This window comes from Lepidochelys kempii, chromosome 9 (genome assembly GCF_965140285.1).
Source record: "Lepidochelys kempii isolate rLepKem1 chromosome 9, rLepKem1.hap1, whole genome shotgun sequence".
In the NCBI taxonomy this organism is placed as follows: Eukaryota; Metazoa; Chordata; order Testudines; family Cheloniidae; genus Lepidochelys; species Lepidochelys kempii.
This window is the reverse complement of record NC_136388.1, coordinates 45,835,015-45,859,282: the sequence shown is the minus strand read 5'-3', so window position 1 is coordinate 45,859,282 and position 24,268 is coordinate 45,835,015.

Below are 24,268 nucleotides of genomic sequence, written 5' to 3'. Positions count from 1 at the left end.
CCCATGCTCCCTCCCCGTCACTGCTGCTTCTGCTCCCACCTCCGAGGAGCCCCTGGACTCCTCCATCGACCCGGCTGCTGATGGCATCCCACTGACTACCACCGAGCATGCTCAAGTGACAGCCAGCGCCACGTGGCCGGGACACGAGTCGCCAGGGGCATCCCCCATTGGTGCAGAGCAATCGATTTCCTTCCCGGGCGGGGGCCCAACAGTAGATAATCCACCTCCTGATGCTGTGGCCGCTAAATCCACCATAGAGCCCGCGCCCGGTATCACTGAGAGCTCCCTTCCCACCCCTTTAACCCTCAAGTCTTATTGGGAGGCTCCACAATCCAGCTGCTTGCCTCCCAAAACCCAGAACCTTGCCTCTGCCCCTGCCCCTGCCCCTACCCCTATCCAATTTACCTCCTGCAATGTTATTGCTGCCCCCGGGGCTGTCTCCTTCCCTTTCCCAACTGATGACCCTCAGGGAGCGGCCTTTGTGTTCTCCTGCCCCAACCCATTAGGAGCTACTATCTTCCCTCCACCGCCCCCTATCGCCCCAGAGCTTGAGGCGGGCCTAGAAGCTCCAGCCCATCAGGCACCCCGTCGGGGGTCCACACCCTGCTTGTCCGTTTTAGTGGACCATGGGGCTGCACCAAGGGCCCCACCGGGGAACAACCGGGAAACCGTAACCCCATCCCACCATGAGCTGCGAGGAGAGCTGTGGAAGCTTTTAGAGGATGTCCATGGCTCCCGCAACAAGGTACAGCTTGCTCTTCAGCGATGGGGGGATTTTTTTCAAATCTTCCGGGCCACAAGGGCCCTCATGGGGGAAGGTAAAGGGGCGGGAAAGCAGGATGCCGCGGCCTACTGGCGGGTCCACGTCTTCCGTGACCAATTACTCACCTACGGGATGGGTCAAGGACTGTTGCACGGCCCACTGGGGGATGTGAGCGTCCCTGCCAGCCTCCCCCATAACACCTCTCACCATCGCAACGTTGAACACCCGGGGTTGTAGGATGGGTATCTGCAGGTCCCAGGTGTTCTCCTTCCTTCAGGAGGGAGGGTACTCTGTGATTTTCCTGCAGGAGACCCATACGGATCCGACCGCCAAAGACAATTGGCGGCTGGAGTGGGGGGACAGGGTCCACTTTAGCCATTCCACGATTCAGCAGGCTGGAGTGGAGACCCTGTTCTCCCCCGACCTACGGCCCGAGGTGCTAGGGGTCGCCGAGGCCGTGCCGTGTCGCCTGCTGCATCTCTGGGTCCATATAGAGGGGCTCATGGTTAACCTCATTAATGTCTATGCCCCGACATTGGGCCCGGAGTGGCTGCAACTTTATCAGAAGGCGTCTGCCTTCCTTGGCACCTTAGATTCTCACGAGTGCCTGGTCCTGGGAGGGGATTTTAATACCACGCTCGAGGAGCGAGACTGCTCGGGGACCGAGCAGAGCCCGGCCACCGCGGACACCCTCCGGGAGATAGTTGAACATCACTCCCTAGTGGACATCTGGCATGACCACCACCCGGATGACACTTCCACGTTCACCTTTGTCCGTGTGGAAGCCCAATCGGTTGAGCCACTCCCGGTTGGACCGCATTTATTTATCATGTTTCCATCTCTCACGAGCCCAGCATTCGGCTGGCCCCATTTTCTGACCATCACCTAGCCACCGTGACAGCCTCCCTCTGTGCGTAGAGGCCGGGGCCGGCCTATTGGCATTTTAACCACAGCCTGTTGGAGGATGAAGGCTTCGTGACATCCTTCCGGGAACTCTGGCTGGCCTGGCGAGGGCAACGGCGTGCCTTTCCCTCGGTGCGGCAATGGTGAGACCTGGGGAAGGTGAGCGCCCGGCTTTTCTGCCGCGACTACACCCGGGGCACCAGCCGACGGAGAAATGCAATGATAGAGCAGTTGGAACGGGAGGTCTTAGAGCTGGAGAGGCGTTTGGCCACCAGCCCCGAAGACCCGCTCCTCTGCGGAGTGTGCCGGGAGAAGCGGGAGGAGCTCCAGGCCCTCGAGGACCATCGGGCCCGGGGCGCCTTTGTTCGATCCCGCATCCACCTCCTTCGGGAGATGGATCGTGGCTTCCACTTCTTCTATGCCCTGGAGAAAACGAGGGGGGCTAAGAAACACATCACCTGCCTCCTGGCAGAAGACGGCACCCCCCTCACGGAACCAGCAGAGATGTGCGGGAGGACCCAGCCTTCTATGCAAGTCTTTTCTCCCCGGATCCGACCGACCCTAGCGCTTGCAGAGTGCTTTGGGAGGAGCTCCCTACGGTCAGTGCGAGCAACTGAGACAGGCTAGAATTGCCTCTCACTCTGGCCGAGTTCTCAGAAGCCCTCCGTCGTATGCCCACTAATAAGTCTCCAGGCATGGACGGGCTGACCGTGGAGTTCTACCGCGTATTTTGGGACATCCTCGGCCCAGACCTAGTCACCGTCTGGGCTGAGTCTCTGCAGAGCGGGGTCCTCCCTCTTTCGTGCAGGCGAGCTGTGCTCGTCTTATTGCCGAAGAAGGGGGACCTTCGCAATTTACGAAATTGGCGTCCCATCTCGCTCCTCAGCATGGACTACAAAATCGTAGTGAAAGCAATCTCGCTGTGGCTAGGGTCTGTGCTGGTGGACGTGATCCACCCAGACAGGACCTACACCGTCCTGGACTACAGTATCTTTGATAATCTATTTATGGTTCGGGACTTTTTGGAATTCGGGCGTAGAGACGGTCTGTCGTTCGTCCTCCTGTCCCTAGATCAGGAGAAGGCATTCGATAGGGTGGACCACGGGTACCTCCTGAGCACTCTGCAGGCGTTTGGCGTTGGACCCCAGTGTGTGGGTTTTCTCTGGATGCTGTACACTTCTGCAGAGTGTCTGGTTAAGCTCAACTGGACCATGACCGAACCGGTCAGCTTCGAGCGAGGAGTACGGCAGGGGTGCCCCCTCTCAGGCCAGCTGTACGCTCTGGCGATCGAACCCTTCCTCTGTTTCCTCCACAGGAGGTTGACAGGGTTGGTGCTGTGGGAGCCGGAGCTGCAGCTGGTCCTGTCAGTGTACACTGATGACGTGCTCCTCGTGATCCAGGACACCAGTGACTTGGCGTGGGTGGAGGCTTGCCAGGCCATCTATTCGGCAGCCTCCTCCACCCGGGTCAACTGGGTCAAGAGCTCTGGCTTGGCGGTAGGAGACTCCCTCCCACCCGCTCTTCAGACCATCCAGTGGAGCGCGGGTCCGCTGCTCTACCTCGACGTTTACCTTTCCGCCATGCATCCCTCTTCACCGGAAAACTGGGAAAATGTAGAGGGCGGGGTGATAGAGCAGCTCCGGAAATGGACGGGACTACTGCGATGTCTCTCCCTCCGAGGGAGAGCGCTGGTGCTTAATCAACTAGTCCTGTCCATGCTCTGGTACCGGCTCAACACCCTGGTCCCGGGTTTCCTGACCAACCTCCGGACATCGATTCTGGGGTTCTTTTGGTCAGGAACACACTGGGCCCCTGTAGGGGTTCTTCAACTACCCCTGAAGGAAGGAGGACAGGGCCTGAAGTGTCTGCACACTCATGTCCGTGTCTTCCGCCTCCAGGCCCTACAGAGGCTCCTCTATGGTGCAAGCAGTTCGGCCATCCTGTGCCGCATCCAAGGGCTCCGATATGACTGGCTCCTCTTTTATCTCCATCCGGGAGGTCTTCCACGAGACCTCTCGGGGCTGCCGGTCTTCTACCAGGACCTCCTCCACACTTGGAAACTGTTTTTAATGACCAGATCCGTGGTGGCCACCAAGGGGGTAGATCTCCTCGCGGAGCCCCTGCTACACAACCACCAGCTCCGTGTGCAGGTGGCGGAGTCCCGCTCAGTGCACCAGAGCTTGATATTGGCAGAAGTCACAAGAGTCGGAGACCTCCTGGACTACGACCGGGGAGACTGGCTGGATCCCCTGACGCTCGCCCGGCGCATGGGGCTCTCCAGACCTCGCACCCCCCGGCACGTACTTTAGGAGGCGAAGGCCGCTTTGCCACCCGCTGCTCGAGCTTACCTCGACCAGGTCCTGCTCGAGGGCACGCCCCGCCCACCCTCTACCCCAGGCCTGCTGGACCTTTTAATTGGACCCCTGCCCCAGAGACCCAATCGACCCCCTCACTCCTTCACTGCGAGCCGGCTGCATGAACTGCAGCCGGTATGCTTCCAAACTGCGCCAAGGAAACATCTATACATGCTCGTGCTCCACACCCTTCACGCCCTCACCCTAGTATCCCGCCCCGACACAAAGTGTCGAGACCTTCTGCCACCTTTGGAGGGTGAGCAGCCCCGGTGGGCCAGCCTATATTCCACCTTGGTTCCGAGGCCCGTCAGGGACATCAGTTGGCGGCTCCTTCATGGAGCTGTGAGCACGGGCACGTACTTGGTGTGGTTCACCCCCGTCCCAGATACTTGTCCCTTTTGTGGTGTGAGGGAAACCCAGGCGCACATATATTTGGAGTGTGCCAGGCTGCAGCCCCTGTTCCAGCTCCTCACATATCTCCTATTATGTTTTTCCCCTCACCTTTTTATTTATGAACTCCCCATCCGTGGCCTCACAAAGTTGAGGGATCTCCTAGTTAACCTCTTCCTCCTGGCTAAAACGGCCATCTATAAAACCAGAGAGAGGAGGTTGGCCGATGGAGTTTCCTGTGACTGTGGGGCCGTTTTCCGATCCTCAGTCCTTTCACGTATCCGGGCGGAGTTCCTCTGGGTGGCATCCACCGACTCCCTTGATGCGTTTGAGGAGCGGTGGGCGCTGTCCGAGGTTCTCTGCTCGGTGTCCCCGTCTGGGTCCCTTTGTCTGACCTTTTGATTGGGGAGGAGAGTAAGGGACCCCAGCCATTGCTGCTGCGGACACCACCACCTTAGAGGGGTCCTTTCACACGTGGGTGCATGTGCGCCCCCCCCCGGATTGTCCACCCCACAGCCTGCTCTTCTTGTTGGGTGCTTTCAGAGGAGGGAATTGTTGGTGACACTCAGGCGTGGCGCCAGGTAACTCGAAGGGGTGGAAGACCACGAGAGTCGATGAAGCCCCCTCGCTCTGGGCCACCAGGTAACTCGGAAGGGTGGAAGACCATGAGAGTCGAGGAAGCCCCCCGCTCTGGGCCCAGGCAAGCTTGAACACTTCCCTCCCCTGAAGCTAATGAGAAAACAATTGTGATTGGTTGCTGTGTTACACATTGCATACGCTGCTGTTTTTACTTTGTAAGTGTGTTATGCAAATAAAAAAAAACATCTTTTACTTCAAAAAAAAATTACTCTCCTGTAGCCATCTGGCCTGACCCTGTCACACTAGGTTTAAGGATGGTGTCTCTATTGCAAGAGACTGCCCAGTGTGCACCAGCAGTGAGGCTCTCCCACTAACAGCTGAAATCACTGAGAGCTGAAATCACTGAGAGTTGTGTTAAGTGTGTGTGTGGGGTGGGAGCTGAAGACATCTGGGCGAGCAGCCAGCTGGGTGGCTGGTGGAGAGGCGTGGCAAGTGGCCAGAGGAGAAGCTGGTGGAGAGGACCAGAGCAGAGCCCCACAGAAGCGTGGCAATCAGCCGTTGGGCTGACGAGCGAGTGCCCGAGCAGTGCCTCATGTAAGGTGCCTCAGGGTGGGAGGTGAACTCTGAGGATGAACCTCTGAACTCTGGGCCTGCACTGGCCAAGGACAGCAACTCTGAGTGGGGTACAGAGAAGGGAAAGACATGTTAAAGAGACTTTTGGGTTGCTGGACTTAAGACCCTGAGGGGAAAAGAACACTGTCCAACTTACTTGGGGGTGGGTCTTTTGCTCATGGTTGTGTTTATGAACCCTTGTGGTGGTGGTTTCCCAAATTAATGCTGAGTTAATTCCCTCCTTTTATTAAAAGTTTTTGCTACACTCAGACTCCTTGCTTGTGAGAGGGGAAGTATTGCCTCTTAGAGGCACCCAGGGAGTGGTGTGTAATTGTCCCAGGTCACTGGGTGGGGGCTCAAGCCAGTTTTGTGTTGTATTGTTGAAAAGGAACCCCTAGATACTGAACCAGGTCCATGTTCCTGCTGGCTCCACCTGACACAAGGGTTACATATCTATAACTCATAAAACAAAGGTGATACAAATACATAAATGAGATGATCATATCCGGCAAATTATAACATTTTTACAGATACCTTACATGGCATATCTGACATAACTCATTACAATTTTACAATATTAATATTCATAATATCCTCAAGTGTCCCCCAGATTCCATACAGCATCACAATCCCTTTCCACAGTACGCCTTCCTAGGCAGTCATTTTCCATTTTGTATGTGTGCAACTGATTGTTCCTTCCTAAGTATCGTACTTTGCATTTTTCCTTATTGAATTTCATTCTATTTACTTCAGACCATTTCTCCAGTTTATCAAGATCATTTTGAATTCTAATCTTGTCCTTCAAAGCACTTGCAACCCCTCTCATCTTGGGATTGTCCACAAAATTTATAACTGTACTCTCTATTCCATTAACCAAATAATGGATGAAGCTATTGAAGAGACCCAGACCCAGGGTAGTTTCCTGCAGGACCCCACTCGATATGCCCTTCCAGCTTGACTGGGGTTTAATACTCTCTGTTAACCAGGAGATCTTCAATGGCCTGAAACTCAAAAGAGAGTCATACAAAAAGGGGAAACTATAATGGATGAGAATATAAAAACAACAACATGGAGTGTAGGGACAAAATTAATAACTTTTGATAACTGCTCTCTGAGTGCGGCTTTCCAGTCGCCCACTTTATAGTAGGTTCATCTAGACTAAATTTCCCTAGTTTGCTTATAAGTAGGTCATGCGGGACAGTATCAAAAGCCCTACTAAAGTTGAAATATACCATACGGAAGGCTTGTTTCTCTGTCAGAGAAGGACATTAGGTTGGTTTGACATGATTTATTCTTGACAAATCCTTGTTGACTGTTACTTGTCACCTTATTATCTTCTAGGTGTTTACAAACTGATTATTTGCTCCATTATCTTTCTGGGTACAAAAGTTAAGTTGACTGGTCTATAATTCCCTGGGTAGTCCTTATTCCCCTTTTTACAGAAAGGTGCTGTATAATATGCCCTTTTCCAGCCCTCTGGGATCTCTCCCATCCGCCACAAGTTCTCAAACATGTTTGCTAATGGCTCAGATCTCTTCAACCAGTTCCTCAAGTGTTCTAGGATGTATTTTGTTAGGCCCTGCCAATCTGAAGACATCTAACTTGTCTAACTAATTCTTCACTTTTATGCCCGTTTTAGCCTCCAATCCTACACCATTTACACTATTCCTGTGTTAGTCATACAATCACTGCTAAGCTTTTTGGTGAAAACTGAAAAAAAAAAAAGGCATTTAACACTTTGGCCATTGTTATGTTTTATCTTTGTCTTTGCCTGCTCATTGCGTAATGGGTCTATCCTATCCTTGATCTTTCTCTTGCTTCTAATGTATTTGTAAAATGCCTTCTTGTTACCTTTTAAGTCCCTAGCTAGTTTAATCTCGTTTTGTACCTTGGCCTTTCTAATTTTGTCCCGATGCTCCTGTGTTGTTGTTTTTTTTTTAATTTTCATCCTTTATGGTTTTCCCTTTTTGTATTACTCTCTTTTGAGTTTCAGGCCATTGAAGATCTCCTGGTTAAGCCAGTGTGGTAGCTTATCATATTTCTTATCTTTCCTATGTCTTGGGATAGTTTTGCTCTTGTGCCATTAATAGTGTCTCTTTTTAAAAAACAAAAAACTGTCAACTCTCCTGAACTCTCTTTTCCCTAAGACCTGCTTCCCATGGGATCTCTCCCAACCAATTTCCTGAATTTTCTGAAGTCTGCCGTCTTGAAGGCCATTGCCTTTATTTTGCTGTTTTCCATCCTATCATTTCGAGTCATGAACTCATCATTTCATGATCACTTTCACTCAAACTGCCTTCTACCTTCAACTTCTCAACCAGTTCCTCCCTATTTGTCAAGTTGCTTTCTCTATCCTCTGCAATATAAACGTCTCCCATTCCGAGAACTTGTTGGATAATCTGTGCCCTGCTAGCTTTTCCCAACAGATATCTGGGTGGTTGAAGTCCCCCATCACCACCAAGTCTTTGGATGTGCTTTGTGCTTTGGATGATTTTGTTGTTTTAAAAAATCCTTATCCACCTCTTCTTCTTGGTTATGTGGTCTGTAGTAGACCCCTTACCATGACATCACCCTTGTTTTTTACCCCTTTTATCCTTACCCAGAGACTTTCAGCAGGCCTGCCTTCTACTTCTGTATCAACCTCAGTGTAAATGTATACATCTATGATCATGTTTGTGTCTGTTTTAAATCACTTAGTGGGGTTTCAAGAATATAGTCCTGTTGCCAGGAAGTGGCTGCAACAACAGCCAGTCAGCTCGGGAGTGCTCTTGCACAGTGTCCAGGATAATGGTGTAGAGAGGGGTGACAGTAATAGTGACTGCAAAGTAAGGCCAATGTCAAAGTGTGAACCAAAGCACCCAGGAGAAATGAACTATGTGTCCACACCTCTTTGATCATAGGGATCACTAGCTCCAATCGTTTCATTAATAGAATATTCAGGTGGCCATCCTAGCTCAGAACTAGAGAGGAAATCCAGAGATGAATTGATTGACTTTTATCTCCTCCTTCTTGTCCTACCTTGTTCTTTGTCCCCTTCCCATGCTGCTATTGGCCTGCCTCCCTCTTCTCCCTCCTTAACCATGCCAGCTTTGTCTCGCTCACTTGAAAAGCACAGCTCCAGGTCTTAATAGAAGAAAACCATCAAGCCTCTGTTGCTTGCTGGATTGATGGACATTTTTATTAACCTGAGTTATTCACAGCTGCATTCGCCTTTCTCTTCTGAAGCAGAAAACTTTTCCTAGCCCCTCAGAGCCAGTAGCTGTCATGAAAAAAAAATGAATAACCCAGCAACTGAAAGGAGACATCAAATTTTGATTTGAGAAAGTCCTGACACAGCACACACTGTACATCCTCTGTACCCCAAACCAAGCCAATATGCATTTTTCACATGATTGGAGCCTCAACATTCTACACGTTGGGAAGCTGAAAATTAGAATAATTGTCACTGAAAGGGCTAATATCTTTGTACACGGCATGCATAGGGCTAGACATTTAAATGTTCAAATTAAGACACAAAACCACCAGATTTTCAAAAGAGTTCAGCACATTGGGAAAATCTAGCCATAAGTGTCACTTGAGTTCTTTAAATCGTGGTTTTAGGATTTCAGTAACTGAGCCATGGGTCTATTACAGGAGTGAATGGGTGAGGTTCTGTGGCCTGCAATGTGCAGGAGGTCAGACTAAATAATCATGATGGTCCCTTCTGGCCTTCAAGTCTATGAATCACAGTAGAAGCTGGGGGGTGATGAGTAGTTTTGTAAAATCTCACCCTTATTTAGATGTATAAATGAGAACTGAGCTATTCTAAAAATCTGGCCCCAGTTGTGTGAGTTGGACACAATTGGAAACTTAGCCCAATTTAGGCTAACTTGATCCCACTTCCCAGTGCAGAATGCCCATGTGTGGGTAAATATGCTCTGGAAGGGAGATCTAGCTAGCCTTAACTATATAAATTTAAACATGGTCATTTAAATGTCTAATGCTTTCCCCTAAAGTAGCTTTTTTAAAAAACAAGCATCACATCTTTATAGCTGAATTTGTTCTTTTTCTACCTTGATTTTTATAACATGTGGACTGTTTGGAACTCAGATTTGGTGTAATTAATCTATCATCACATGGGCAGAGGGTAAGGGTATATTGTTAAAAGTACTAACTGCCACTAAGACAATAAAAGAGATAATTGAAGTGTAACTTCATTAGTATTTGAATTCACTTTGCTTCTCTGCTTTTCTCTAATAGCTTGATCCAAAACCTGTTCCCACTGACCCCAGTAAGCTTGGGCTCAAGCCCTGAATGCTATGATATTGAGAAGTATAAGGAAATAATTATTACAAAATCAACTAGAGGTCTGCCCCTGCTCTTGTTAGTTAATACAAAGCTCTACATGCATGCAGAATTTCACTCCAATAAGACTTTACTATTGCCCTTCTGTGGGCAGAGAGGATGAAAACTCAGTGAATCTCTGTTAGGGGAGACTATGGAAGTGGGGAATGGTATCTCTCTAGAATCCTCTTCCCCCCCCCCCCCCCCAAACCTGATATAGACTCTTTGTGGGGCTCTGGATCACAGTCTGAAGATGGTGTGAGCCTGCAATGAGGGAACATCATCAGCCTACCAACTGGAGGTTTCCCTGCCAAATTAATGCTGCCTAGGATAGCTTTCACTTAAGCACTTGCCTTCTCTGTGCCATGGGATGCCCTTAAGAGTGTTTTGGGAGCACTGGATGATGGGAGAGTCCCTAGCAGCCCAGATCTCTTTGAGCCATATTGCCAGAGCATTGGGAGAGAGCAACAGAGCCAGCACGAAGGCAAAGGGTTCATCTGGATGGCTTGAGCCTGTATGGATTCCCCAAGGACAATGTGAATCCCAAATGAATCTTCTAGTTTTGCATGACAACCCCCTAGACACAGGTGACTGAAGAAGGAAGGAAGGAAACTCCATGAAGAGAAACTCAGAGCTTTCTGTCTCATAGTTGAGTAATTCCTATGTAGGAGAGATTTGTCCTGGAATATTTTGCTTGTTCAATTAAAAAAATATCAGAAGGAATTTTCCTGTCATTTTCTTGTGCTAATGAATATTGCTGTTTCTATGACCACCCTCCTAACAACTACACCTTCCCAAAGTCTGGGAAATTATAGCCATATTGTTGATAGCACTCACCTGGAATGGATTTATTCAGTTAGCAGTTGAGATGCAAGGACAGTTAGATCTTCTTTTTCTTGGTCAGGAATAAAAACATGGATTTTTTTCCCCTTTGGTTTAATATTAGCAAAGTAAACTGCTTTCCCAATTTCTCTGCTCAGCTTCAGCTATATTATATTTAAACCAAAGGGTATAGGGAGAAGAACTCTGTGGAGATTTTGCAGTGCCATAAATCATGAGAATAAAACTGGTATGTCTGAATGAAATCCAAGTGAGCAACAATTTTCTGGTAATGTGTAAAGTGATTATCTGCTAGCTCAGAGTTTAGATTTTGTTCCTGCTTCTGGGCATTCATCTGGGCAGGCAATATGTTCAAATTAGCGTCTGTTTAGAAGTGTTGGCTTTTCCCCTGTTGAAATAGCTCTATTCTCCCATCAGACAAGTTCAGTGAAACCCACTTATTGGGGTTATTTAACTAGGGCTAGATGAGTCATTAGGCTCAGCCCAAAAGCAAGGAGGAGTGCTGGAATTGATCACATACTTTCCAATTGAACCATTTGCCATTGGAAAATGCTGATTCACCAAAATCATAACATTTTTGTGGATAGGATTGATGTTTGTCAATTTTTATGGGAAATTATCAAATGTTTAATCACTTTATTTTAACATTATTATAATACAAATATTGCAACAATAATGTCTAAACAAACAGTTTGGACCTCATCAAAACAAAATATTTTTGGAATATTTTTGTGGTGCAAAAAATTCTGACATTTAGAATTTCATCCCAAATTGGGATGACACCGAATTTCAAGATATTGTAATTTCCCAAGGGATGAAAATTCCTAACTTCAGCCTGGTCTAGGTCCTGTGTAGCCACAGCAAAGCAGCTTTGGGAAGGAATTATGTCTGAGTAACAATTTCTCCCATGACCTGTCTTGCCCTATGCAGGGGGGAAGGGGATATGTTACTTAACTCCTTTCTTGGGTGCTCCCTTCCACTCAGCTGGCTACTCTAGGCAATAAGCAGGGGTGGAGCCAAGGCTCTCCCATTCCCCACTGCTCTCTATCTCCATCTCTCTCACTTGCTTAGCAGGGAAGCACCTTCCTCATCTCCCCGCCCATTGCTGGAGCTGCAGTCTGGGCAGCTTACTTCCAATTACTCCCCCTGCATGGTCAAGCACATGGGCTGGGACAACCTGGTCTCTAAGAATTTGAACTTAATCATGCAGAAAATGTAGTGTTATAACACTTCAGCCCAGTTTATTACATCTCTTTTCACACGAATCCCCCTCAGACCAAAGCTCTGTGCTGGTCTCATGAGAACTTGTGCCTGGCCTGCAACTCCTACTGTAATGTCGACACCAGAGCTAGCATGACAGTCAGCTGACAGCGCCTCATCTCACTCCTCCGTGTTTGTGGGCACCTCCTTTATAAAGCTAACACCTGTACTAATATCCTTGGAATGGACTCTGCTTGAGCAAACAGTGGAATTTCAACCCAGGCCCTGTAGCACTAAAACTCAGCCCCTACTGCATAGGCTAAAGGAGTAGTTCCCTTAGCTGTAGTTGTAGTAGGCATTTACCCTGATGAGGATCAGTCCCCCCGAGGTGGCAAAGACCCACACTGTGCTAGTGTGGTTTACATCACAGTTGCATTTTAACACCCATTTTGCACAAGGACAAATCACTACATAAGATACAAGGCAATGGAGAACCAGAAAAAGTGGAAAAACACTGTCAGGCTAGTACAGTAAAGACCTACCAAACAACTCCTCCTATATAACAGAGCAGATGACCCCAGGTTTTGTCCCCTTTGGAAAAGGCTGCTCGTAGAGGAAGATGAATGCCAGCTGGAATCTATTCCCACAGCTGTTCCCTGATTTTCCTGCCACTGATATGCTGCAAAAGAATCAATCAATGTCTCCATCATTTAGAAGCCTCTTAATGAGAATATTTCCTAACAGGAATCATGAGACTGTGAATAGGATAGGAACATAGGATCTGACCCATGGTCTTTCTCTCTTCGATTGTCCTGTCTCCTAGGGTAGTGAGTACCAGATGCTTCAGAGGAGGCTTTGGAGGCAGTTCTGGGAAAGCATCCTCATACCCACTAACAGAGGATGGTTTCAGTTGGGAGTTGAGAGAGACAAGCTCAATATGTAGAGACTTTGGAACTCCTGGAATAGAAAAGAGGATCTTGAAGATTTTCTATCTGCTTTCTTCTCTAGCTAGGGTGCTTTATTTTATGTATTTATTTGGTAAGCTATTGCCTTTTAAAATTACTGGTTTACATTTCTTACTGGATTTTTTTAACTTCCATTCATGAATTACCCTTTATTTGATGGAACTGAATATGTCTGAGCCCACACAAAATAAAATCTACATATATTATAAAAGGCGAAAATGTGCTTAAATGAGGGAGATTTTTTTTAAATGTGTACCGTGGACATTTGCAAGTCCTAGTAAAGTTACAGTACAGTAACTCCTCGTTTAACATTGTAGTTATGTTCCTGAAAAATGTGACTAAGCGAAACGATGTTAAGCAAATCCAATTTCCCCATAAGAGTTAATGTAAATTGGGGGCGGAGGTTCCAGAGAAATGTTTTTCACCAGACAAAAGACTATATTTATGTGTGTGTGTATATACAGTATAAGTTTTAAACAAACAATTTAATACTATACACAGCAATGATGATTATGATGCTTGGTTGAGGTGGTAGAGTCAGAGGGTGGAAGAGGATGGGATATTCCCCCGGGAATGCCTTACTGCTAAATGATGAACTAGCACTTGGCTGAGCCCTCAAGGATTAACACGTTGTTATTGTAGCCTTGCACTCTGCAAGGCAGCATAAATGGAGGGAGGGGAGACAGCATGGCAGACAGAAACAGAGACACACACCCTCTGTGTGTGAGAGAGAGAGACGCGCATTGCCCCTTTAAGTATGCTGACACCACTCTAAGTACATTGCCTTTTTAAGTAGATCAGCAAGTTGAGACAGCAGCTGCCGGTCTACCCTAATTCCAAGCACCCACCAACTAGCTCCAACGGGCTGCTCTTCCTGCAAGCAGTGGACAAAGCAGGCTGCTGCCAAACAACATTATAAGGGAGCATTGTGTAACTTTAAACGAGCATGTTCCCTAATTGATCAGCAACGAAACAACGAAATAACGTTAACCGAGATGACATTAAGTGAGGAGTTACTGTATTTTAAACATAAGAAGGGCCATCTAGCCCAGTATCCTGTCTTCCAACAGTGGCTGGTGCCAGATGCTTCAGCAGGAATGAACAGAACATGGCAATAATCAAGTGATCCAGTCCCAGCTTCTGGCAGTCAGAGGCTTAGAGATACCCAGAGCATGGGGCTGAATCCCTGACCATTTTGGCTAATGGCCATTCATGGACCTATCCTCAATGAACTTATCTAATTCTTTTTTGAGCCCAGTTATAGTTTTGGCCTTCACAGCATGTCCTGGCAACAAGTTCTACAAGTTGACATGCTATTTACTATAATAGCAGTATTCATGATTCCAAGACTAGGGGAAATCATAAATACTACAGTAAAACGTAATACCACATTGTACATGGCCATTACTACATGTTGCCCATGGTGTTCATTTTAAAGGAAGTGTGACAGGGTCAGGCCAGATGGCTATAGGAGAGTAATCGAAGGCAGATATATTAGCCCAAGGCTAAGTAGGTCCCTTTTCCCTGGGTAAGGTAACGGGAAGGTTTTTTTTTTTTTTTTTTTTTTTTTTTTTTTTTTGAAACAGAAAGGAAATTTATTTGTAACAATTACAAAGAATACAAAAGGATAAAGAAAAACTTAGCAACAAAACAACGCAATCAGAAGGTATACAACAGCTTTCAGGAGGGAGAGGTGTTCAGGTTAGCCCAGGCCCAGAGCGGGGGGGCTTCCTCGACACTCGTGGTCTTCCACCCTCCTGAGGTACCTGGTGGCCTAGAGCGGGGGGGCTTCCTCGACACTCGTGGTCTTCCACCCTCTCGAGTTACCTAGTGCCGCGCCCAGGGTCACTGACCCTCCCTCTCCTGAGAGTGCCCAACAAGATGGGCACGGCTGCGGGGTGGGTGGTTGGGAGGGAGGGGGGTACACCCATGTATTATAGGACCCCTCCTAGAAGACAGTAATAATGGTATTCACAGCAACTAACGGCTGTGGCCGGCGGCTCTCGCTCTTCCCCTCATTCAGAGGGTCAGACGGAGGGAACCGGACGGGGTCACCGAGCAGAGAACCCCGGACAGCGCCCACCGCTCCTCGAAGGTGTCAAGGGAGTCGGTGGACGCTGCCCAGAGGAACTCCGCCCGGATACGTGAATGTACTGAGAGTCGGAAAACGGCCTCACAATCGCAGGACGCCTCATGAGCCAACCTCCGCTCTCTGGTCTTATAAATGGCTGTTTTAGCCAAGGCTAGGAGGAGGCTAACCAGGAGATCCCGCGACTTGGTGGGGCCACGGATGGGGAGTGAATAGATAAAGAGGTGGGGGGAGAAATGAAGCCAAAAGCGCAAAAGAATATTTGTGAGGAGCCGAAAAAGAGGCTGCAATCTGGCACACTCTAAATAGACGTGCGCCAGGGTTTCCCTCACGTTGCAAAAAGGGCAAGTCTCCGGAAGGGAGGTAAAACGCGTCAAAAACACGCCCGTGCTCACAGCCCCGTGAAGGAGCCGCCAACTGATGTCCCCGACGGGCCTCGGGACCAAGGTGGAGTACAGGCTGGCCCACCGAGGTTGCTCACCCTCCAAAGGTGGTAAGAGATCTCGCCACTTCGTATCGGGGCGGGACACCAGGGTGCGGGCATGAAGGGTATGGAGTGTGAGTGTATATAAATATTGCCGTGATGCAACTTGAAAACCGACCGGTTGCAGTTCATGCAGCCGGCTTGCAGTGAAAGGATGAGGGGTGTGTTGGGATCGGCAGGGTAGGGGCCCGATGGAAAGGTCCGGCGGGCCTGGGGTAAGGGATGGGCGGGGTGCGCCCTCGCACAAGGCTCGGCTAACATAAGCCCGAGCGGCGGGGGTCAGAGCGGCCTCCACCTCCTGAAGCACGCGCCGGGGGGTGCGAAGGCTGGAGAGCCCCATGCGTCGAGCGAGCGTCAGGGGATCCAGCCAGTCCCCCCGGTCGTAGTCCAGGAGGTCCCCGACCCTCGTAACTCCCGCCAGGACCAACCTCTGGCGCACCGTGCGGGACTCCGCCGCCTGCACACAAAGTTGGGGGTTGTGTAGCAGGGGCTCCGTGAGGAGATCTGCCCCCACGATGGCCGCCACGGACCTGGTCGTTGAAAACAGTTTCCAGGCCCGGAGGAGGTCCTGGTAGAAATCCGGCAGCCCGGAGAGGTCTCGCGGAAAACCTCTCGGGCAAAGATAAAAGAGCTGTCGGTCATATCGGAGCCCATGGAAACGGCGTAAAAAGGCATGCGCCAATACGCTCCACGTCGAACTACCTGCACTATAAAGGAGCCTCTGCAGGGCCTGGAGGCGGAAAACGCGGACCTGAGTGTACAGACACTTCAGGTTCTGCCCTCCTTCCTTCAGGGGCAAGTGGAGAACTCCAACAGGGGCCCAGTGCAATCCTGACCAAAAGAACTCCAGAATCAATCTCCGGAGGTGGGACAGGAAACCCGGGGCCGGGGCTAGGGTGTTGAGCCGGTACCAGAGCGTGGACAGGACTAGTTGGTTAAGCACCAGTGCTCTCCCCCGAAGGGAGAGACATCGGGGGAAGGTTTTTTTTTTTTTTTTTTTTTTTTTTTTTTTTTTTTTTTTTGAAACAGAAAGGAAATTTATTTGTAACAATTACAAAGAATACAAAAGGATAAAAAAAACTTAGCAACAAAACAACGCAATCAGAAGGTATACAACAGCTTACAGGAGGGAGAGGTGTTCAGGTTAGCCCAGGCCCAGAGCGGGGGGGCTTCCTCGACACTCGTGGTCTTCCACCCTCCTGAGTTACCTGGTGGCCTAGAGCGGGGGGGCTTCCTCGACACTCGTGGTCTTCCACCCTCTCGAGTTACCTAGTGCCGCGCCCAGGGTCACTGACCCACCCTCTCCTGAGAGTGCCCGACAAGATGGGCACGGCTGCGGGGTGGGTGGTTGGGAGGGAGGGGGGTACACCCATGTATTATACGACCCCTCCTAGAAGACAGTAATAATGGTATTCACAGCAACTAACGGCTGTGGCCGGCGGCTCTCGCTCTTCCCCTCATTCAGAGGGTCAGACGGAGGGAACCGGACGGGGTCACCGAGCAGAGAACCCCGGACAGCGCCCACCGCTCCTCGAAGGTGTCAAGGGAGTCGGTGGACGCTGCCCAGAGGAACTCCGCCCGGATACGTGAATGTACTGAGAGTCGGAAAACGGCCTCACAATCGCAGGACGCCTCATGAGCCAACCTCCGCTCTCTGGTCTTATAAATGGCTGTTTTAGCCAAGGCTAGGAGGAGGCTAACCAGGAGATCCCGCGACTTGGTGGGGCCACGGATGGGGAGTGAATAGATAAAGAGGTGGGGGGAGAAATGAAGCCAAAAGCGCAAAAGAATATTTGTGAGGAGCCGAAAAAGAGGCTGCAATCTGGCACACTCTAAATAGACGTGCGCCAGGGTTTCCCTCACGTTGCAAAAAGGGCAAGTCTCCGGAAGGGAGGTAAAACGCGTCAAAAACACGCCCGTGCTCACAGCCCCGTGAAGGAGCCGCCAACTGATGTCCCCGACGGGCCTCGGGACCAAGGTGGAGTACAGGCTGGCCCACCGAGGTTGCTCACCCTCCAAAGGTGGTAAGAGATCTCGCCACTTCGTATCGGGGCGGGACACCAGGGTGCGGGCATGAAGGGTATGGAGTGTGAGTGTATATAAATATTGCCGTGATGCAACTTGAAAACCGACCGGTTGCAGTTCATGCAGCCGGCTTGCAGTGAAAGGATGAGGGGTGTGTTGGGATCGGCAGGGTAGGGGCCCGATGGAAAGGTCCGGCGGGCCTGGGGTAAGGGATGGGCGGGGTGCGCCCTCGCACAAGGCTCGGCTAACATAAGCCCGAGCGGCGGGGGTCAGAGCGGCCTCCACCTCCTGAAGCACGCGCCGGGGGGTGCGAAGGCTGGAGAGCCCCATGCGTCGAGCGAGCGTCAGGGGATCCAGCCAGTCCCCCCGGTCGTAGTCCAGGAGGTCCCCGACCCTCGTAACTCCCGCCAGGACCAACCTCTGGCGCACCGTGCGGGACTCCGCCGCCTGCACACAAAGTTGGGGGTTGTGTAGCAGGGGCTCCGTGAGGAGATCTGCCCCCACGATGGCCGCCACGGACCTGGTCGTTGAAAACAGTTTCCAGGCCCGGAGGAGGTCCTGGTAGAAATCCGGCAGCCCGGAGAGGTCTCGCGGAAAACCTCTCGGGCAAAGATAAAAGAGCTGTCGGTCATATCGGAGCCCATGGAAACGGCGTAAAAAGGCATGCGCCAATACGCTCCACGTCGAACTACCTGCACTATAAAGGAGCCTCTGCAGGGCCTGGAGGCGGAAAACGCGGACCTGAGTGTACAGACACTTCAGGTTCTGCCCTCCTTCCTTCAGGGGCAAGTGGAGAACTCCAACAGGGGCCCAGTGCAATCCTGACCAAAAGAACTCCAGAATCAATCTCCGGAGGTGGGACAGGAAACCCGGGGCCGGGGCTAGGGTGTTGAGCCGGTACCAGAGCGTGGACAGGACTAGTTGGTTAAGCACCAGTGCTCTCCCCCGAAGGGAGAGACATCGGGGGAAGGTTGCAGAACAATCAGGAACCTTCTGGAGACAATTAAGACAGGCTGATTAGAACACCTGCAGCCAATCAAGAAGCTGCTAGAATCAATTAAGGCAGGCTAATCAGGGCACCTGGGTTTAAAAAGGAGCTCACTTCAGTTTGTGGTGCATGTGAGGAGCTGGGAGCAAGAGGCACTAGGAGGTGAGAGTGAGAACGCGGACTGTTGGAGGACTGAGGAGTACAAGCATTATCAGACACCAGGAGGAAGGTCCTATGGTGAGGATAAAGAAGGTGTTGGAGGGGGCCATGGGGAAGTAGCCCAGGGAGTTGTAGCTGTCGCACAGCTGTTCCAGGAGGCACTCTAGACAGCTGTATTCCACAGGGCCCTGGGCTGGAACCCGGAGTAGAGGGCGGGCCTGGGTTCCTCCCAAATCCTTCCAACTCCTGATCTGACACAGGAGGAGTCGACCTGGACTGTGGGTTCAGAAAAACGGCGAAGCTGAGTGCTGCCGTGAAGCTCCAAGGCGAGCAAATCCACCAATAAGCGCAAAACCCACCAACGTAGAGCAGGAACTTTGTCACAGAAGAAAGATATAGTTATGGCAGGAGTCACCAAATAATGTTGTTACACTCAGTCTTAAAAGTCCTTCTCTTTAGTGTGTGAGCATTATATGGTCTTTGAGGAGATGCTATATATAGTTAGTTTAGTTATAGTTAGTTTAGTTTAGTTTGGTGTTAGCTTTTGTGGTGCAGATTCTTTAAGGTGAGTTGCCCTCTGACTTAGTCAATTCTTGAGGCATAGTTGCTTCCTGAGAACTGTGCATTGGTGTTTGGGCTTTGATTCCTGAAAGAAGAGATTGGCTGTCTCGTGTTTGTCACCCCCTCTGTTCAAGAACTGGTGTATCTAATGTAATAGCCGTAAGAAAATACTGGGATTTCACTCCCAACACAAAACTAACCTTCACAAGGTCCCAGAATCTGTTGCCGTTCAGAAGAGGGACAACAATATGAGCATCAGCAGAGTGGAAAAGTAGTGAATGGGCTGGAGACAGAAGAATGGACTTGAATGGGCCTGCAAATTGAGCTTTCCCCCTCAGGAGTGGTTTTTAGAAATCAGGATTGAAGCATTTTCCCAGGGCAGTGAGAGATGCTTGTTGTGCCTCTTTGAAGTCCTTTGTGTCTACCAGTCTACAAGCTGGAAACTTGGAAGCACTAAATGCAATTAACATTTAGAGGAAACCAGTGAGTTACTAATATGATAAAAGATCCAGGAGAAAACAAATCTGTGAAGAAATATTAGTAACTGGAAATCCAAGGGCCTTTAGGAGTGGCTACACCCTGCCAAATAGGCACCTTTTACTGTGTAAATATGGCATGTCTTTAATCAGCAGATCTGCTTGCTCCCTATGTGTGTTTGCAGCAACATCTGCCGCTAATGTCCAACACGTATTTACTTTTTTTTACGCAGTACTGCAGATCCAACAAAACCATGGGCGAGAGAGTGGGATGCTATTCATGTACACGTTTCCAAATCCAAGGCAATAGTTTTGTACAGAGATGGGTAGATAATCCTTCTCTCTCTGACTTTCCTGTGAACCTCAAACCATGCCAAGCCAGGTTTGGTCAGCAAAAGTATTGTACAATACTGATAGATTTCACTAAGATATTAAGTACTGCATGGGATTTTCAAATCTCCATAGGAGATTTGGACGCCCAGTTTCAATTAATTTTAACTGGAATTGGGCATCCAGTTCCCAGGACTGGCTCTAAGCACCAGCAAAGCAAGCACATGCTTGGGGCGGCACATTTCCAGGGATGGTGTTCCGGCCATCCTTTTTTCCCCCCTGGCCCTGCTCAGTCAACCAATGAGCCCCTGCATGGGGCGGGGCGGTGGGCTTAGCGCAGGGGTCCTGGCCCAGGGGCAGTCCCTGCTCTGGCCCCCCGCAGCCGGGGGAGCGAGGCGATGAGGCTCCTCCCCCTTGTCCACCCCTGCCGCACGTGTCACAAGTGGTGGAGGAGCCAGAGCTGAGTGGAGTGGAGCCTGGGATCGTGGCAGGACCTGCGACCAGTAAGGGACCCACTGCTCCGGGTGGTTCGGCGCTGGGCAGGCGCCCCTGGTCCGCCCCCTCCCTGCAGCTGACCTGCCCCCCAGCCACTCTGTTGGTTACTGTCCCCTCTGCGGGGGGGGGGGGCAGGTCTGAGATCGGGCTGAGGGCCCACGGGCGGGATGTACAGCCCCGAGGATTTTTGCTTGGGGCAGCAAAAAACCTAGAGCCAGCCCTGATAGTTCCTGTTAATTTTTAATAGGAATTGAGAATCCCTTAGGCAGCTTTGAAAGTTGCTGCCCCAGTATGTTCCAAAACAAGTTTCTTTGTTCCTATTGACTGCGTGTGTTCCCTAACAGATCACTAAAAATGCAGAGCTCACAACACAGAAATACGAGTAGCCCCATGTAAAGTTTCTGCATTCAAAGAATGTACACTTAGAACAAAATGGATGCTGCCAAGATATCACAAGAAACATTCCTATGCACATTTGAAAAACAACTCCTTGAACTCCCAGTGCTGTTTCCTTTAGAGGAATGAAATTACAGATAAAGACAACATGTTTTAGAGCTATTTGCTCCTTTCTTCTCTCAGTGAAGTAAGGGTGGAAAAGGGTTCTTACATATTTTCTTTCAGGTTTAATATCTCTCTTCCTTATAAGACCTGACATTTGATAGCAGCCTTCAACTACCTAAAGGGGGAGTCCAAAGAGGATGGAGCTCGGCTGTTCTCAGTGGTGGCAGATGACAAAACAAGCAGCAATGGTCTCAAGTTGCAGTGGGGGAGGTTTAGGTTGGATGTTAGGAGAAACTTTTTCACTAGGAGGGTGGTGAAGCACTGGAATGGGTTACCTAGGGAAGTGGTGGAATCTCTATCCTTAGAGGTTTTTAAGGCCCAGCTTGACAAAGCCCTGGCTGGGATGATTCAGTTGGTGTTGGCCCTGCTTTGAGCAGGGGATTGGACTAGATGACCTCCTGAGGTCTCTTCCAACCCTAATATTCTATGATTCTATGACTTGAAATGCCTCTTTCAGTCTTGAGCCCAGCTGCTGAATCCTATTGGCACACCGATATGAACACTAAATGGCCAAATGCACCTTAACAAGTGATAGAGGACGGGGAGGAGGGAAGCTTGTGTAATAGTTTTAATTTTAAAAACGACACTAGGAATTATGGAGATGCCCCCTGCTCCTTTGATTGTTTCCTGACACTACCCTTCCTTGGCTTCCTCTGGGTCTTCCATTAAGATAAGAACCATAGACCTGCAGAAATGATAAGAGGAAAAGGCCTATTAGGTCATCCACTCTATCCAAAGGAGGTTTATTCTCTACTATATGGATTTTAGTGGGACTTTTCTCCATTCTGTTTTAAAAATGTACCAAGGAGAGTTCTCCCTCCACTTTCCCTGGGAGATGATTGCACAGCCTAATATGCTGTGGGAGTATTTTGTGCCATTAAAGTTTGCTTCTGCGGTAGGAACTGCACTGAACTGACCCAGTGGGAATACCAGGAAGGGTTGTGCTTCAGAAAAGAACAGTCTAGAATACAGAGTCTTGGTTCCTTGGTCATCATGGTATCACTGATCAGGAATACTGGCAGCTCCCTTTGCTCTTCTTCCATCTTGTTCACTGTTCTGAGGAGCTTCTGTCTTGACCTGTTCTCATTCTATTCCTCATCTGCTGGCTCCTCCGGGGAAGAATACTTATTGCTGGTGACTGCCAAGGATTGGAAAGGTCACTGACCTTTCCCTACACTCTGTTCTACTGTGCCTACTTGCCACATCTAACTTTCTTGCTTCTCTACAACTATACTATCTACTGTTTTAACTTGTGATATGTCTGAGTCCTTCCTCTGTGTTCCCATTGATTTTGCTTGCTTGCTTTCTCCCACCCATTTCATAACCAACTAAAGGCCTTGTATGTTTCCCCCAGAAAGGCCATCAGCTTGACACAAATCCATACAAAAATTTTCATTAAGACCAGCATTGAAGTTGCCCAGTGAAGCACTCTGATGTTGGGAACCACCAAAGTTAATGGTTAATGTGCAGCCTTAACTCTGCCTAGTTGTGGGCATGCACTGCCATTATCACAGTTGCATATGACCCTTCAATCTTTGGTATTAGATGTTCCTGGAGATTTTATCAGTATTATACTGCTGCCCTCTGGACTTCATTCAGAACAGCTAACATTTCACACCTTCCACATCAAAGGACTCTGGTTTCCTTGGTATCCATTTCATATCATATTCTGTTCACTTGTTGGGACTTGTCAGTGTTGGCCTCTTCCTCTCAGAACTTCTTCAGGAATTCTTACAGTATGTGGTTTGCTGTTCATATTTCACACTGAGTCGCAGCTTATGCCAGCCTCAGGTCCACCCCTTCATTTCTCAGTTCTGGCTTGCCGTTCCCTGCTACACACCAAGCCCTCACACAGAGATCCTGAGCACGTACAGAACCACCACTCTAAAGCTAGTGTTTATTTTCAGTCAGTCACCCAAATCCCCACTTTGTTCTTCCATCTGTCATCCCATTGAAATTGCTCCCTCTGGAGCACTGCTCTTTCAGCTGTTCACTGAATCATAGAAGTGCGACTCTTTGAATAAAGCTGATCTAAGAAGTGAGGTGGGAATTTGTAACAATGCAGACAGAGGACCTTTGAGCCTGTATAGTGATTGGGTCCTTCACTGTACTGAACGCCAACTCTAACATATGAATAGAACAGGTAGGTATCAAGAACAGCAAAATATGCTTTTATTTAGGTGAGTTGATATGGTCTGTGAGAGGTATATATCTTCCATTTCACCTTGGGCACAAGAAACCCTAAGGACAGCACTGACCACTACAGGGAAAGCTATGGCCCTGTATAAAGAGATCCTGTATTTCAACACCTACTGCGTTTCTTTCATGCTTCTCTAATATTACACTGTCATACTTGTCACAAAAGAGGGTTTGTCTGCTTCTGAAATTGCTCTAAATTTTTACTTACCTTTTTCCTATTTGGTTTAATCATCAGGGTCTATTTTTTTCTATAATTCACTCTTGTATCTCCCAGTTAACATTAAGAAATATTGTACCTATTTATCAGAGAGAGTAGATAGATCTCATAAAATGTTTGGGGGGTTGGTTGATATTGAAATGTTAAGATAATACCAAAAATATTACACTTTTTTTTATTCGATTTAACTTTAAAATATAGGAAAGAGGCAGTGACAAGGAACTGGATGTTCTTCAAGTGACTGTCCATATGTACAAAAAGAACAGGAGTACTTGTTGCACCTTAGAGACTAACATATGTATTTGAGCATAAGCTTTCATGGGCTACAGCCCACTTCATCGGATGCATAGAATGGAACATATAGTAAGAAGATATTTATACATACAGAGAACATGGAAAGGTTTTTAAGTACCCGTACCAACTGTAAGAGGATGGATGCCAGCTGTGTCCACATATCTATTCAAGTAACACCATCATAGGACCTAATTAAATTAGCCATGCCATCAGGGGCTCGTTCACCTGCGTATCTACCCATGTGATATATGCCATCATGTGCCAGCAATGCCCCTCTGCCATCTACATTGGCCAAATCAGACAGTCTCTACTCAAAAGAATAAATAGACACAAATCTGACATCAGGAACCATAACATTGAAAAACCAGTAGGAGAACACTTCAACCTCTCTAATCACTGTGGCAGACTTAAAGGTGGCACTTTTGCATCAGAAAAGCTTCAAAAACAGACTTCAAGGAGAA